Source organism: Budorcas taxicolor, chromosome 10 (genome assembly GCF_023091745.1).
Source record: "Budorcas taxicolor isolate Tak-1 chromosome 10, Takin1.1, whole genome shotgun sequence".
In the NCBI taxonomy this organism is placed as follows: Eukaryota; Metazoa; Chordata; class Mammalia; order Artiodactyla; family Bovidae; genus Budorcas; species Budorcas taxicolor.
This window is the reverse complement of record NC_068919.1, coordinates 17,667,584-17,686,085: the sequence shown is the minus strand read 5'-3', so window position 1 is coordinate 17,686,085 and position 18,502 is coordinate 17,667,584.

Here is an 18,502-nt window from a genome sequence, read left to right as displayed (position 1 = left end):
TATGGGTTCTGAGTCTTAAGCAGAACCAACTTGAAGAAAGACAAGTGTCTAGGGTAAATACATAGTTCATTAACATAGTTTAAGAAAAGCATTTCCATAAGAAAAACACATTGGTTAGCTCAAGGTTTGAGAAAAGTTAAGTTCAAGTGGAACCAGGTGTCATCATGGCAACACAGAATTTTAAGAAAAAACCTCCTGTTAAATTTGTACAGAGAAGGGGAAAAAAATCTGACGCTTGTAGTTTGTTTCTCCTGCCGCTTAAGAGAGAGAGATAAAAAACGTCTGATGCTTGCAGCCTATTTCTTTCGTTTGGAGACCCCTAGCCTTCCTGCCTACACTTTAAAAGGAGAAGTTTTATGGTATGTGAATTATATGCCCATTAAAAATATAAATACTTTATGTTGAATTACTTGACTAGAACCTGATTGCCATAGTATTAATCAAGGAGAGTGTGGTCGCTCATTATACATGTCAACTTGGCTGGGTCAAAATACTCACACATGTGGTCAAATGTTATTCTGAGAGTTTCTGTAAGGGTGTTTTGGATGAGACTAACATTTATAATAAATCAGGGGACTATGAGTAAAGCAGATTGCCCTCCAAAATGTGGGTAGGCTTATTCAATCAGGTGAAAGCTTGCATAGAATAAAAAGACAAGTCTTTGAGCAAGAGAGAATTCTCCAGCAAACTGCCTTTGGGCTTCCTCTGCCAGTCTCTTCTTGGTTCTACAGCAGACAGCCTTCAGACTTGAGCAACTTCTCTCCTGGGTCTTCAGCCTACTGGCCTACCGCGAAGATTTTGGACTTGCCAGCTTCTGAAACTTATTCCTTGTGATAAATTTCTCTATATATAGACACATGCATGCTGTTGGTTCCATTTCTCTGGAGAATCCTATTATGAAGGAGGTCCCAGGGAGAGGAGAATGAAGCTTGCTGACACCTTAACAGGTATATTGGTGGGATCTGAGAGTACAAGGGCCCTGTGCTAGCTTCCCTGGTAGAGTTCTGAGAGGCGCCAAGGTCCCAGAAGCTTGTGTGGAACACCTAGGCAGATGAGGTCTCACAGCATTTCTCAGGCCCCTCTTTGCAACCACAGGATGATTGTCAGGAGCCCGAGAAAGGAACAGACAGGAGAAGAGAGAGACCTTTGGAGACCAATGACTGAGGAGCAGATGGGACAAAAGACATTTAACGATGCTTGCCTGACTTAATGATACTGATGACATAATAGACCTCCCTGCCCCTTGAAGCCTCGGTTCTCTGAAAGTCCTTTGGAACTCAAATACCATTCCAGAGAAAGTGGGAAGAGCCCCCCGCCCCAGATTAACTGAAATTAAGTTTCTACTACTCCAGCAGAGCTCCAAAAGGAAACTCAGGTCAGTTTTGAGATGTTAGAAAAAGTGTCCTTCCTTGTACCTTTGAACTTGTGAATTGGGAAGTGATTCAAAATCACTTCACAAATATTTGCTTTTATCTATTGTCAAGATGAATTTTGGCATTTTTGTGGTATGATATGAAATGAGTTTTCAGAGACAGAATCTTCATTTGTAACTTTGCCACTTAGTATCAGGACAGCTGTGTATCAAGGTTATTCCAATGGCTGGCTATGGGCAGAATGTTTGTGGAGCTTAAAAAATATAATCTAAGATTGATGTAGAAGAATAAAAATCCCCAAGTAGCTGTCAAGTTTGAAAAATTAGAGTAAAAAGAGAGAGTACAACTTATCAGACAGAAAGATATGATAACATATGTCAAAGCCATGAGCAGTTCCTGTGCAGGAAGGGGCAGATATATATGGAAAGAAGAGGGGCCCAGAAACAGACCCTGGACATGGGAGCCTGGTATGTGAGGGGGCCGCAAACAACGGAGGAAGAACAGCCTACTTTTAAGACGGCGTCAGAAAAACTCCATGGGAAAAACAAACAGTCGGCTCCCTACTTCTTATTCTGTGTGAAAGTAAACCCCAGGTAGATTTAAGATCTACTTTCACAAAGTGAAACTGTAAAGTTAACAGGAGAAATTGTTGAAACATATCCTTGCAATTTGAGGATGGCCAAAAACTTCTTAAATGAGATCCTTAAAACTTCTCTTTTTAGGAAAAAAACATTAATGCATTTGATGGCATAAATATTAACGATTCTGTTAAATGATCTTCATAAATGATGCTAATAAATAAAGACAGATATGATGTCAAAAATTATTGGGACAAATGGAGAATATTGAGTATGAACCTTAAATTAGATATTAGTGTTGTATAAATGTTAACTTTATTGAGTGGAAGAATTTTACTATAAGAGAATGTCCTTGTTCTTAGAAGATTTATGCTGAAATATTTAGTGAAGTGTCTGAATATCAGCAATTTATTTCCAAATGTTTCAGCAAAATATATTTATATATCTGTATCTATTCTTATGGGCTTTCCAGGTGGTGCAGTGGTAAAAAAAATCCACATGCCAATGCAGGAGACACAGGAGAGGTGAGTTAGATCTCTGGGTGGGGAAAATCCCCTGGAGTAGGAAATGGCAGCCCACTCCAGTATTCTTGCTTGGGAAATCCCGTGGACAGACAAGCCTGGCAGGCTGCAGTCCATGGGGTCACAAAGGAGTCAGACACGATTGAACACACACACAGCAGCATGCTTACATCAAAGAAAGAAAGATAAATAAAGCAAATGTGGAACAATATCAACAGCTGGGAACTCTATTATGATGATTGTGTTTGTTTGAAATATTTCAAAATAAAAATTTAGAGAAGGTAGAAATAAAATAACATTCAGAATATACAAGTAACTCTTGAAAAGTCAATAATAAAAAGATGAAGAATGATACGGAAAAATGAGCAAAGGACACAGCTGGCATTTCTCAGAAAGGGAACCTAATTGTAACAAGTACCGGAAGAAATGGTTGATGTCATTGGTAATCACAAAAAGCAAAAAATAAAGCCAAAATGAGATACACATTACATCCAGCAGGTTGACAAAAATAAAAAAGCCACATTATGCCAAACGTTGAGGAGGCGATGGGGAACCAGAAATCAGGATTTCTAAGGTCTTAAAGGGTAATCCAGCAGGGCAGAGTGAAATTGGGCATAGGTATACCCTAGCGCCCGGCCATCTGCTCTCGAATGCTGGAGAACCTCACTGGAACACTTGTCCTAGGATGTAAGGTGGTCACCATAGTATTGCTTATCTTAGGGAGGATGTGAAGGCACCTACAGCCAGCCCCAGGGGGCTGGGTCAGGCAAATGAGGTAGACACCTACTGGTTGGGGTCCACTTTCTACCCAAGCCTTATTAGAACTAGAAGTCAGGACTTCTATACGAGAAAGGGCCAGGAAACAGGAGAATGGGGGGACCTTCTGGAAGGATTCAGGATTCAGGGGTCTGGAATTAGTTTGAGTTGAGGAAAATAAATATAATTATATTTATTGCACGGTTAAATTTACAAGTAGATATTTACTCCTGCTACACTGTCATTAGCAGCTATTAGACTCACTAACTCCCAGGAGCCAAATGGAAAGATAATGCTTAACCCAAAAAGAGTGGATTGGTAGTGGTGGAATCTTTGGCAGAGGACAGTCTAATGGGGGGATATTTTTGCATGATGGTAGTGAGAAACCCATGGTACAGCACATGTGAGATTTTATGCATGGCCTAAAAAAGATTTTCAGATAATCTAGAGCTTCTTTTTCTTAAGCGAAAAGTGTAACTGTGTCCTAAAAATAAATATCCACTGTTTAGATGGATGCTAGCAAGGTCTAAGCAGTGTATGTGAAGGTCTTTTCAGGGAAGAAAAATAAATCTGTGTTCATTTACTGTGTAGAAAAAAAAAATCCCTCAAGTTTTAAAAGATTAATGCATCAGTTCTTTTTGCAAGTGTCGATTATTATCTTGCAGCACTCAGAGGAATTTAAAATTCCAATGCCTTTGTCTCTTCTGATGTAAAATAAGGGGCTGATATTGAACTTGCTATAACCAAGGGTGAGGACACAGAGTGTTCTCTGTCCAGCTCCAGCATCAAAGGCATCTTTGCTTGTTGAGTTTATGCAGGGACAAAACCTTGGGAAGAGAACTCTCTGAGCAGTAAGCATCTTCTGAGAAGAATCTGTTCTGCTGCGCCCCACCCTTGTTCCCCTGGGAGTCCAGGTAGAGGGTTCCTAGGAAGAGGGCCAGGGTGGGAAGGAGAGATGAACTTGGACTGAGCTGAAACCACGTGCCAAGGGCTGGGCTAAGCATCCTGTGAGGTCTGGCTTGTATTAACATTTCTCACACTTGCCCTCGTGAAGCAGGCATTGTTCCCATCCATCTTACAGATAAAAACACTGAGTCCAGAGGAATTAAAACAGTTGGCCCAAGGTCACACAGCTAGTTCATGAGCATGCTAGGATCCCATCCCCAGGTGGAATTTTCACACACTGAAACAAAACTGAAAAATTTTTTGAAGCTTTATATCAGGACTCAGTAGGGCTTCAGCTAGTTTACCTGAGCTTGTCTTAAAGATGTCTCCCACTCTTCTTAAGATGCTTTGGCATTCCAATGCAGTCAGCAGAAAAGAGCTGTAGGAACAATTACTGTCTGAAATTGAGTCTGCAAATTTCAGGTCATTCAGATCTCCATTCCATATGCAGACTTTATTAATACCCTAGCTTCAGGTTCAAAATGTCATGTTCACTGAAAAATTAAAAAAAAAAACCAAACAGTCTGTTGTAGCCATTGGGAGCTCTTGCCAAGTGAGGCTCAGCTGCCGGGGACACTTAACAATTGCCCAAAGAGATGGAGTTGGAGGAGATGCAGTCTGGCTTCCAAACCTTTAATAGGCTATGGTTTTGAGGTTGTTTGCCTCTAACCTTTCAAAATTCCTGCTCTGCAGGGAGGAAGAGGCATCAACTCAAGATCAAGGTTGATGAAAAGTTGAATATTCAAACTGACATTCACCAAGAATGATGAGAGAGGGAGCTTTAATGGCATAACAAACGATTCTCCTGAAAGAAAATGTCAGGCAGGCTATTTTTTTTTCTTGGACTTTCTTTCCTCATCATCTCTGCTCTCCCCCCACCCCCAATCCACCCACACACACTTAAATTTTGGCTTATTTAAACTTCAGGAGAGTTGCCAGCCAGGCAAGAAGAAGTGAAATTAGGACGATTCCAAAGCCTTGGTTTCCAGACACTAATAAATTAGGTGAATGATAAGGCATTGGTGAAAATCTGCATTGGGGCCAATTTAAAAGTGACTCTTCCTGCCTGAGTCAGCACTGGCTTTGGTGGGGCTTGGGGTCGTGGTAGAGAATCTCTCCGGCTGTCCGTGCTCTGCGTTCTGGCTGATCTTGGGATGGAGAGGTGAAATCGCACCCTGAAGTGGATTCAGTGTAATTAGGGCCAACAGAATTGTTCTGCTTCCAGATGAAATGTTTGTTTCAAACAGATCAGTTTTGCAAGGACGTCGCCGAAAATCTCAACTGTTCTATTTGAAGATAAAGAGTCTGTGTGCATTTAGTCTGCAGCTCATTTGGCTTTGCCTGGTGTTGAATTTTATGTGAGTATAAGGCCCTCCCTTGGGATTTTTCTTCAAAGAGGGAAATGACTCATGTGCTATGGTCTTGTTATTTACAGGAGAGTGGCAAGTTGTCACAAGAAAGGGTCTAAATTTTAATGTTTCAAGTTGATTTGGTAAATTTTTATAGCTAGTTCTGTCTATGTACCTATCTATGTTTGCCCCTGCTTATCTATCGATCTATCTACCTACTTACCTACCAACCTCTCCTGGCCTAAATGTTTGTGTCCCCACCACATTCATATTTTGAAATCCTAACAACCAGTTCTATTTACCTGTCTAGGTTCATTCCTTCGTATCTATCTGTCTGTCTTTGTATCTGTCTACCTGCTTACCTACCTACGGGCCTACCTACCTATCATGGCCTAAGTGTTTCTGTCCCCATCACATTCACATTCAAAAATCCTAACCTTTAAAGATGATGGTATTAGGAGGCGGGGCCTTTGGAAGGAACTTAAATATTGAGGGTGGAGCCCTCTTCAATGGGATTAATATTTCATCAAAGAGGGTCCAGATAAATCCTTTGCTTCTACCTTTTACACAGTGAAATGGCGCCAGCCATGAACCAGGAAGAGAGCCCTCACCAAACCAAGCTGGTGCCTTGATCTTGGACTCTGCAGCCTCCAAAACTGTGAGGAATAAATTTCTGTTGTTCATAAGTGGTATTTTTTCATAGCAGCCTGAGCAGACTAAGACAGTATTTCTCTTCTCCTTTTCCTCCTCCTCTGTCATCTATCTAATCATTCAACAAATACATCTGGAGCTCCTACTATATTCCAGGTCATATGAAAAACCCAAGACGAGCTCTTTTTGAAGACCCCAAGAACCAACCCTTGATAACCTCTCAGAACTTTATTAAAAGCTCAGATCCCATGCTCTTCTCCTAGGAATTCTGATTCAGTAGCTGCTATTCATTAAGAACTTCTTAATGCACTAGGCAAGGTGTGTAATCTCATCTAACCTTTACAATGTCCATTCCAAGGGGACAATGATTCTTCCCATTTTACAGAGGAAGCTCAGAAAAGTGGAATAGCTTTCCCAAAGTCTCACACCACTTCCCTTCACTTCTGACTCATCTGAGGACCAATTGCAGATGAGAGAATCCACCCCAGCTAGCTTAGGCAGAAAGAGATTTAATAAGGAGGGTCCAGTGCTTATAAAAGCATTGGACAGATTGGAGAGGCTGCTGGAGATTGTCACCCACCAGCAGAAACACCTCCTAGAACAACAGTGAAGAACTGGCCTGCAGTGAAGAACTGGAGCTGCTGCCTCTGCTAGGAAGCTGCAACTGGTCCATTTTGCCCTCTCTGTAGTCCGTGCCAACTGAAGGAATACTGCTATAACTGTTCCAAAAAAAGCAAATGCCCCCATGGCCAGGCCTGCCAGGAGGTGCAACAGATATATGCTCTGGGCCATCTTCCAAATTGTGAGTGCCTGCATGAAGAAACCTAGGTCACATGCAGACCTGAGCTGCAGGGCGCCATGGGTATGATATTCTTTCACTTCCCATCCTCCTAGTGGGCAAGAAAGCTCATTGCAAGCAGGTGGGAATGGAACCAAATGAGCCAGTTACTCTGATACCACCTTCTTAAAAAAAAAAAATTATTTACTTATGACTGCATTGGGTCCTAAGCACGTGATGTCACTGCATCCGCCCCCTACCCCCGCCCCAAATGCTGCATCACAGAGCCATCCCCTGGCTTCCCTATCCAAAGAAGGTTCCTCTCTACCCACGTTTCTGTTACATCAACCTGTTCCTTAAATTCTCTTGTTAATTTACATGTTTACTAATTTGTTGACTGCCTCTCCTTCTAGAATGTAAACTTCATGGAGGCAGGGACACCACCTGTCTTATTTCCCATTATCCCTTCAATGCTTAGAGCAGGGCCTGGCACATAATTGTTGCTCAATAAACATTTTGTCAACTGAACAAGTGGGAGAGTAAATGAATGACAACATGACCGTGAAGGCCTCTCCCTCTGAAATAGTCGGCCTGCTCAGAATGATCCAAAGCCTGCCCAGTCACTAGAGTTCAGGCCAAGGCCCGTCACCTTCAGGAAATTGAGGACATGGTGCTCTTTCCCTCCTCTGCACCAGTCATTGACACGTGGTACATATCCAGTGGCAGCATTCTAACCACTTTGCCCCTGTCCTACCTATCTTTTCATCTAGACTCTCTACTCCCTGAGGACAGGCCAGTTGCCATGACCTAGTAACTTACATTTACCTTACAAAGCATCTGGCATTTACACAGCTGCTATTGAGCCACAGAGGCTAGACAAACATTCTCCCGAAGACTCATGACAATTTCACTAGTACGAGCCAGCAGCTGTCAGATCCCACTTGACGGAGGAGGTTCAGGATGTTCAATGATTCACTCAGGGTCACATGTTCAATGACAGATCTGAGAGTCAAATTCTGAAACCCACTTCCTGCCTTATGTTTGGATCTTCTAGGTCTTCCAGGTTGGGTTCACAGTAGGTGATCCATAAAGACTGTGAGACTGATGAGTGAGACTGTGGGGTGGCAGAAAGAACACTGGTCTGGAAGGCAGGAGGCCCAGTTCATGCTAGGGGCAGCTCTGAGCAGGATCTGCCACTCTCTGGGCTTTGGAGCCCCTTGGCAATTGGGGTTGTTAGATTGGATAATTTCTGCAGATTCGTATCTGGGACCCCAAGCAGCAACTTCCTGGAGGAAAGAATCTTTTCATTCTCAGCTTGTAGCATCCCCGGTGCTTGCAACAGTGCTGGGTACACAGTGGGTGTTCAATAAATGTCCATTGACAGATGACTCCCTCAAACCCTCCCTTCATCTTGGCAGGGTGGATGTGATGGAGTGAGGATTCAGCCTTCTCTAAGTTGCAATTAAAGGGAAAACTGACCAAAGGGATATGGTGGTTGATCTGGCACCAAATGGGCTTCCCAGGGAGCTCATTGGTTAAGTATCCACCTGCCAATGCAGGAGATGCATTTGATCCCTGGGTTTGGAAGATCCTCTGGAGAAGGAAATGGTAACCTGCTCCAGTATTCTTGCCCAGAAAACCCCATGGACATAGAAGCCTCGTGGGCTACAGCCCATGGAGTTGCAGAGTCGGACACGAACTGAGTGTGCTGAGTTCCACATAGTGGCTCAAGGTCCACGAGACTGCCGAGGCCTTAGGAAGCATGGCAGCCACCAGCCAGACACACTTCTCTTCCTCAATGAGCTGTTACCAAGGCAATGAAGAAAGATCCTTTATCATTCTCTATGTCTCGATATCTGGTCACTGCACAAAACCTCCCTTCCCAGACTGGTGACTACAGCTTTGGCTCAGCCTGCAGAGCTGTCCTCTCTAAATGGTCAGATAGAAGCAGCTTGGCAGGGTGCCTGGCTTTCATTTTGTGGTTGAGTCCAAAAGCTCCAAATATATGTGACCCTGAGACTATAAAGGAAGATCAAAGGTTTCCTGGCAGTCCGGGCTGAATGCTGCCTTAAGTCCCTGCATCTGAGTGGCCACTAAGGCACAAGGAGATGGGAGCAGCCTTCTAATTCACCCTGTTGTCTGCATCCACACCCCAGGCCTTACTCTGGTATTCGGATGCCTCCCTTGGGATCCTGCTGCCCCAGGGCACCAGGAGATCCAGCTCTCTGGGAGGCCAGGAAACCATCCCAAAGCCGTGTCTCCCTGCTGAGGGACACAGCATTCGCCCAAAGCCTGGGCAATCCTCTTAGGGCTGTTCCCCATTGTAAACAGCATGGTAGGAGTTTCCAAGCAGGAGAGTGCACAGAGGCCTGGTTGAGCTCTCTGGGAAGCCCTGAACCGTCTACCCAGAGGCTCCTCCCTCCTGCCTCTCTCTCCTCCCCTTTCACTCCCCCCCCACCCCCACCTCCTCATTCTTTTCTTTGGCCTTTGCCTGTTATTTTCTTTGAAGGAAGGAATTATTTTGCCCCAGGAAACTCATTTATAGTGAAATGAGTGAAAGGTCTGGGCATCTGGCCCCACGTGGGGCTTGTTCTCGGGTTATTGCTTTAGCACCGTTTCATCTGGCTCTCTGGAGCTTGGGACATCTCCCTGCCAACATCACACCTGGTTTCAACTGGAAGGGAGAGGACTTCAGATTTTCATCTTCTGGGCCTCTTTGTTATTATTGGATCCAAGGTTTGGCCTGGGCTCAGATGGGGGGGGGGGGGGGGGGGAATGCCTGAGAACTGAATCTGGAAAATGTCCGGGAGGCCAGGGAAGAGAAAGCTTCCCAGTGCCTTGGAGTGCCTGCCCCTCTTGGCTGGCACAGGGCTGACCTGCAGCCAGACCAGCCTGGCTAAGCCTCTGGTCTTAGGGTCATTGCTGATTTTAGATGCACGAGAAAAGGCCTTCCTAGGCCTCTGGAGATGAGGAATTTTGAGTGATTTGGCTTAAGTCAGAGATGCATGAAGATGTGAAACAGCAAAAGGGTTAAGCTGGGAGAGAACCATATGCTAAATTTCCTGAGTAGGAAGATTGCTTTTTGGGACAGTTTATAGGTTAGTGGTTAATATTTCCTTAAAAGCTGGCTTATTTCTATCCCTTATTTATTATTTTTTTAAATGTCGCTTTGAGAAAAACCAAATTATCCTTTAGCATGCCTAAGAGGATTTTGTCTATCGTATGTTTCAGGATCTTTATGGTGTGCATATCTAGCAAAAACCATTTCCCATAAAAATACCAAGGGAGGGCATTTCGATGGAATTTTAAGCTTATTTAAAATTAATTGCAGATTCATTTCACTGCACATTTGTTGAGGGTTTTTCTTTTTTCATTATTAATATGAAGAAATGGCGAGAGTGCTGCCAAAAGTCTGCGAGGAGAAAGTGGCTGCTGTAAAAGGTTTCTAGAAGTAGCAGACATCTGCCTAAGACATGCATTCCTAGGCTAACCAGGCTTTGGCCTGTCTCTGATTAAAGGGAGCCCACGGCTGGGTTGGGAGTGAGACTCGTGGGGCCTCCACCCTGCTTCCTGCTTCCCTCCCTCCTCCCCTCCAGCCTGGGCAGCAAATCCCAAAGAGGACACAAACAGCAAGTCTGAGGTTGCGCAGAATTCCAAGATGGCAGAAAGCACAGCCCAGATGGCCGGAGAGCGGTGTGCCTGGGGGTGGGCGTAGGAAACAGATTTCTTCCTGGATTGTCTCAAGGCGAAACTCACATAGGCTTCTTAGCTCTGGGTTGAGTTACCTGGGAACTTGGAAGGGTACCTCCCAGCAGAAGCAAGTTGGTCACTATGTTAGATAATCACTCTGGAGGTCTTTGTGAGGAGACCATTGTAACTAAGTTCAGTTTCCTTGAATTGCTGAGGTCCCAAAGATGTGTGCATCGGAATTTGGTCTTGGTAAAGTCTATGGATCTTGAAGATGAACAAAAGGACTTGGTAGGCATCTAATGCGCCCACTTATTTCACACTGGGAATTGAATAGGGTGAGGGACTTTTCCCAGGTCACTCAGCCGGCTGGGGAAGAACCAGGATTAGGGCCCTGGCCCCTGATGCCCAGTCAAGTGTGCTCCATTCCGCATCCATGCTATGGGAAAATAAGCTCGTAAATTGGAGAGCAGAGACACCAGGAGAAACTGGGAAAGGCTGATGAAAAGGCATAGTCCCTTCTCATGGGGAACATGGGGGTATTGAGTGGTATTCAAGACTAGTTAGTGAGAAGATTGTTTATTTTTAATAAGTTCATTATTTTTAAAAATAAAATTTAAGAATATTTGTTTATTTATTTGGTTGCACTGGGTCTCAGCTGTGGCATGTGAACTCTTAAGTCTTGGCATGTGGGATCTAGTTCCTTGACCAGGAATCGGACCAAGACCCCCTGCATTGAGAGTACAGAATCTTAGCCATTGGGCCACCAGGGGAGTCCCTAAATATTTCTGCTTTTCCATGATTGGCTTAGGGCCCAGCTTTCTTATTATTCAGCTGTAAAACAAATGGGCACTTATCACTGGTCAAGATGATATGTGGACTTGTGAGGGTGTCATTCAGATCTCTCATTTTGTGGCCAGTGCCGTCATGAGCACCGCTGTGCAGAGACCAAGGGCGTGATCTGAGAGGGTCCACCCCTCTCACCATCCTGTGCTTCCTGACCCCCGTAAGCCACTCTACCTGGACGCCCACAGTGCCATTTCAGCTCCCTGGGCATCAGTGCCAGACAGATCCGGTGTCCACGATTCCTTGAAAAGTCTGAGTGTTCTCCTCCCCCTGCACAGTTACTGCAGAAACTGGCTGCAGGACTTTGGGGGAAAGAATCAGGAAATGGTTTACCATTTATACTTGGGATCATAGTGCTGGGTCCTTTCTCAAGGCAATATGCTCTGCTCTCCAATCAAGGCTCTCCTTTTCAAACTCACAGTTCCTGAGAACCATGGAAACCGGACGCAGAAACACTGCATCCCAGTGTGACAGCTGGTGCTTGCTAGCTCTCAGGTTTTGGGGGGCTTTCTTCCTTCCTTTTTTTCCTTCCTCTTCCTTCCTTTCTTTCTGGCTATATGTGTCAAATAATGCTCTAGTCCATTGTCTATCTACCATGCCTCAGAACAGCACAACCAATCAGCAATCACCAATTAGATTTTCACAGGACAAGGTGGCTTGATTGCTACTCTAGCCTTGCTGCCTATTACAGCAATTATGTCTACCTTGCTCCTGCTGGTTGAACGCTTGCCTTAGCATCATCTTGCCTGGAATCCTGCCATCTCCACTAGGATTCTAGGGATTCCAAGTCCATGGCAGTATCTGCTATTTTCAACCCTGTCCTACTGAGAATTGCCACAATCACCACTGAGCTAAAAGATGCTGGTGAACCCCTTTCCAGTGCCATCTTGATTGCCTTAGAATGAGGTTAGGCTCTGGTAGCTTTGAGAAAACAAAGTGAGCTCTGTGCTTTCACATAATAGACCCATTCTAACAGTCCCACTTTTCTGAGAATTATACCCCTTCCTCAGTATCATGCCAACATTCTATCCTCTTTATCTCCTGGGCCACAGGCCATCACTGAGCCCAGTCTTGAATAAGGCCTCAGTCCTTGCCAAGACACAGACATGTTCCTGTGTTAATAAATAGAAAAGATATTCAGCCTTATCTTTAGCCAACTAGAGCAAGCCCAGACTCTCAGGACTCACACCCACACGTGGTCCCATGGCTCTTCCAGGTGTTCGGCAGCCAGGGACAGCCACTCCTCTGAAGGGTAAGCAGTTTTCTCCCAGAGCAGGCACTGTGCTTCTCCTCTTGGGCTGTGCTGAACCCTGACCCTGGTTATTGGCTTAAGACAACAAGTAATGGTGCATGAAGATCTTGAGAAAGCCAAGAATCATTTCGGGAGGTGCCTGTCTCAGGTAAAGTTTCTCTGTGGTCTCCAGGCCTGGCGAGGCCACTCTTCTCTAGCAAAGAGAAAGGAGCTTCTTTTTTATCCTGAGGATTCAGGTCATCTGGGGTCCAACATTCTTGGGCTGGCTCACCCAATGTCATCTGCTCTACATCTCAGGGCCCATTCTCGCTAGGAAGGTTTTGGGTTTGATCTCAGAGACGTGTCCTCCTGGTAGCATTGCCACCTGTACTATTAGACCTGGGACCTGAGTTGGAGCCCAGGAGTCCTTGTGAGTAAAAGAGATGAAGGTGTCCACAGAGGCTCTCTGGCTCTCACAGTGAACCTTGAGATGATTGCTACCTGATCTGGGTCTGTCATTTTCTTTCTCTTCCCTTTCTTTTAAAAAATAGACGAATTTTTAGAGAAGTTTTGGAGTCACAGTAAAATTGAGCAGAAAGTACGCATAGTTCCCAGGTACCCTCTATCAACCCCAACACACACACAGCCTCCCACACAATCAATGTCCCACACCAGAGTGGTACATTTGTAGAGTAAAAAGTGAGATAGAAAAAAGAAATTAAAATAGGTCAGTAATCACAATAAATATAAAGTAGCTAAAAATTTTGGTAAAAGATAAAAATTTATTCTTAAATATGCAAAATTCAGCTTATATGCTGTCTACAAGAAACATAAGTAAAACATAAGGATACGCAAAAACTGAATGTAAAAGTGTGGAAGATATATGCAAGGTAAGTACTAAGCCAAAGAAATGGTGTGGTGATATTACTATCAGACAAAATAGTATTTAAGGGAAACAGTGTAACTCACAGAAGCAGAGTATCTCATAACCATAGGACATTCTTGACCAGAAAGATGTAACACTTCTAAGTGACATGCAAAAAAAAAAAAAAAAAAAAGATTTAAATTATGTAAGGCAAAAATGGACAGGACTGTAAGGATAAATTCACCAACTTATGACCAAAGTAGATTTTTAACATCCTTTTCCTATTAAATGATTTTTCTAGGAGATAAAAAATTAACAAAGATATAGAATATTTGAACAAAACAAAGTTTGACCTAATAGAAATGGACTGACTTTTGCACACAAAAAACAACACACATTCTTTTCAAATGTTAGTACCTACAGAATATTTATGGAGATTAAAAGTACTCTTGCCTGGAAAATCCCATGGATGGAGGAGCCTGGTGGGCTGCAGTCCATGGGGTCGCTAAGAGTCGGGCACGACTGAGCGACTTCACATTCACGTTTCCCTTTCATGCATTGGAGAAGGAAATGGCAACCCACTCCAGTGTTCTTGCCTGGAGAATCCCAGGGATGGGGGAGCCTGGTGGGCTGCCATCTATGGGGTCGCACAGAGTCGGACGACTGAAGTGACTTAGCAGCAACTATAAGAAAGGCCATGGAGTAAGCCTCATAAATTTAAAAACGATTACTGTCATACAGACCACATAATCTAATCACAAAGCAATTAAGATGTCAATAACCATAATGACAGGAAACTACAATGAAAAAGGAAACACTTCTCAATAACTCATGGGTTAAAGAAATCATAATATAAATTAGAAAATGTTTAGAACGTAACCCAAATGAAAATATTACACATCAAAACATCTGAATCAGTTCTAATGAGGTAGATGAAATTGGAACCGATTATACAGAGTGAAGTAAGCCAGAAAGAAAAACACCAATACAGTATACTAACACATATATATGGAATTTAGAAAGATAGTAACGATAACCCTGTAGGCGAGACAGCAAAAAAGACACAGATGTATAGAACAGTCTTTTGGACTCTGTGGGAGAGGGATGGGTGGGATGAGATAGGGTGGGATGATTTGGGAGAATGGCATTGAAACATGTATAATATCATATAAGAAACGAATCACCAGTCTAGGTTCGATCCAGGATACAGGATGCTTGGGGCTGGCACACTGGGATGACCCAGAGAGATGGTATGGGGAGGGAGGAGGGAGGGGGGTTCAGGATTGGGAACACGTGTACACCCGTGGCGGATTCATGTTGATGTATGGCAAAACCAATACAGTATTGTAAAGTAAAATAAAGTAAAAAAAAAAAAAAAACAAAAAAACCCAAACATGATGATGCAGCCAAAGCATTATGTATAGGAAAGTTTATAGCCTTAAAAGTAATTCTACGAGAAATGAAGAAAGCCTAAAAATTATTAGGCCAAACATCAAATTTAAGAAGTTAGAATAAACTCAGAAAGTGAGGGAAAGTGATAATAAAGATAAGCAAAGAAAGAGAAAAGAAGTATAAGCTAGAGGTAATTTAAAAAATCCTATACGTTAGTGTTTGAAAAGATTAATAAAATAAACATTTGTCAAGATTGATCAAGAAAAAAGGGGCACAGTTGAAGGAATGGAAAAGTAACCCCAATATGTAAAGTGTTAGTCACTCAGTCATATCTGACTCTTTGTGCCCCCATGGGCTGTAGCCCACCAGGCTCCTCTGTCCCTGGGATTCTCCAGGCAAGAATACTGGAGTGGGTGGCCAGTCCCCTCTCCAGTATGAAAAGGGGTCTCATATCATTCATAGCTTTTTAAAGATGAGATTTGAGATTCCTCCTAACTTTGGCCTAAGTTCTTCGTGGGAAACTTGAGCCCCGAGACTGAGTGTGACTCGAACAGGGACAGAAGAGCTGATGGACCTGTCTGCCATCACCCTTTTTCTTGTCTGATCTTGTCTCTTCCTTTACATAGCCTGACATTTCTCACAGAAGAATTGTCCCTTTGATTTATAGGCTATAGCACCTCTTAAAATAGTGGTTGAGTATTGCAGGGTGTGTATCTCAGGGTTCCCTTCAGTCAATTCTATGTTATGGAGCCCCTACATTGTGCGAAACATGGTATCAAGATAAATGAAGTGAGAGTGAAAAATTAGTGCTCTTAACCTCTAGTAACAGAATTTATCGTACAATAGCTTTGGAATAATAGCTTGGTAAGCCACTGGGACAGAAGATGAGGGTGCTCATAGGAGTCTAAGCCACAGAGGTGATGTTTAAGTTGGTTGCTGTGAGTGAGAACATGAGAGAAATTGGGTTTTGCTCATTTGAGGGCTAGGGAGGGAAGATCGGAGGAGAGGGACACAGGGGAGAGGAGGCAAGAGGGTGTGAACCTGGGGACTGCATGAATGGACCTGGTCAGAATATATTCCCTAGGGGTGTGGAGTGAATGAAGGACTTCTCAGAATGAAGCTTACTACTCTTTAGTCTGAATAAATGTGAGATGCTGCAATGAAGCATGTCTATGTCTTTACCGAAAATATTTTCACTTAACCTACTTCCCACTGTGAAATTGTGAAAATGGAAGGCTGGTGGCTTGTCACTTCAGGCTCCAGGATGAAAAAGAAAAATGAGTAGGAGCTGAATATCAGTGGTTATGATGAGAATGTGAGCTCATTCTCTTGGGTGAGGAGATGGTTTGTATCAGTTATGACTGAATTCAGCTGCAACTAAGAAAAAACCCTCCAAGGAGTGGTTTAAACAAAGAATTGGTACAGTGTCTCAAGTTACCATGGGGGACTCAGGTTCCTTCTGTCTTATTGCGCTGTGTGTGTGGCTTCTGTCCTCATGATTGCAAGGCTGCTTTTCTTCTACAAACCTCTTGTCCACGTTCCAGGAAAGAAAGGAAAAAGGCCAGATGCATGAATCTGTCCTCTTTTGAACAGCTTTCCCAGAAGCCCCATCCAGTGACTTCTGCCTGGGGTGGGTCACATGGTCACACTTAGCTGCAAGAGAGTCTAGGAAGGAGATTATTTCAGCCAGGCATATTGCCTCCCTGAGCAAAATCCGGGTTCCATCATTAAGGAGGAACTGGAAAGTGGCTATTGGGTAGGCAATTAGCCATGTCTGCCATGAAACTCATCTAAACTAGAGCTAAATGGGCTGGGAGATCCCAGGAGCCATCTGAGTTCTTTGGAGATGAATAGGACAGACTTTGAGGAGCTCACAATTTAGGGGGGAAAATAAGCGCCTAATTGGAACAACAAGAACATTGAATTGCATTTTAATGCAATGGGGTTAAGAGAAGTGATAGAAGTGAACACAGTGGGCTCTGAGCACAGAGGCAAGAAAGCTTCCCCAACCAAGCTTGGGGAGGCGGAAGAGCCCCAGAGCAGAAGCTGGCCATGTGGCTGTGTGTCCGTGGCTGTGCAGAGGGAAGGACCCTCCTTGGCAAAGCGGCCCCTGTAGGTGAAGTACTAGCGTGAGTACGGTTCTGTGTTACGACAGTGGATCACAGACAGGCTTGTGTATGGGGACCCTCAAGCCTAAAGTGGGAAGAGTCAGAAGGGAAATTGAAAGCAGCAGCAGGAGCAGATAGTCAGGAGCTGTCTCTGCTAGGCTGTGGATCTTGACCTGCATCCTCAAGGCTCTGGGGAGCGACTGGAGGGTGCTGCTCAGGGAGTGACCTGGTCAGAACTGTGTTTCGGATGGCCATTCTGGCAGCCCGATCGTGGGGGCACAGGTTGTTCAAATAGGAGGCAGAGAAGTAGGGAGGGTGCAGGGGGAAATGAAGGCTGCACAGGGGAAGGGATGGAGGGAAGGGGTCCCTCCAAACTCTCAGATGTGGGGGCAGAGTACATGCTTCCCCCTCCCCAGGTCTGTTGTGCAGGTGATGAGTCTGTGGTGGTGCTCCCTGTTAATTCAACCAGGAGCGGGAGAGGGGAGAGGGGCTGTAATTCGGGGAGGGTGAGGCCAGATGATCTCTTGCCATTGTGTATGGATTCTGAAAAGAGAACTTTAATCAAGGGATTTCGGATATATACAGAACCTCTCCTTTCTCAAAGTTGAGGAAATTCCCCAAGGGTCACAAGTTTGCTGAACGCGTTTCCTGCCTCCTACATCAATGCTCACTCAGCTCATGGACTGTACCTTTTTGTCTGTCTGTCCGTCCAGTTGGCTTGACTGTCGCCTCGGAAAGAAAGGAGACTCTGTTCTGGGGAGCGGGATTGCTGAGGGGCTTTGAGGTTTAGCAGCAACTAGCCTTGGCTGCACTGTTAAGGGTCGAGGGAGGTTGCAAGGAGGCAGAGGCCGCTCAGGAGGGGAAGGGGTGAGCCACTGGGCATCAAGGAGGAGTGTAGGGATACTGAAGACTGCCGGAGAGGAGGCGAAACACTGCCAAAGACGTCGCCCCAGTAGCTGCGGTCCTCACAGCAGCCCGGGAGGCTGGCGGTCCTTCATTTGTGCACTGAGTGACCCTCACAGGTGACCTGGGTTCAAGTCGTCCAGCTGACCTCGAGCTCAGAACCCTGGAATCCTGTGCTTGCTGGACCGACTGCCTTCTCAGTGCTCACCCACCCAATCCGGCCTTTGCTGTGGTGTCGGCTGATGGACCGGACCCCCGGCTGGAGAGGGCTCGGCGATCGGTCCGCAGGTGGCGCTGCGCACCCAGGCAAAGGCACAGCGCGGGCCGCTGGCCTGGGGGTGGGGCTCTCGACCCGCTTGCCCAACCTCAGCGCTCCGGCAGGAATTACAGGACAGGGTGCCGGAATGAAAGGGCTTCCAGACTTCACAGGAAATTCCCCGAATTTCCAGAGCGGCCAGCGAGGACAGCCGAGCGCGTGCATTCACGGCTGGAAGCGGAGACCTGGGCTTCCCAGCAGGA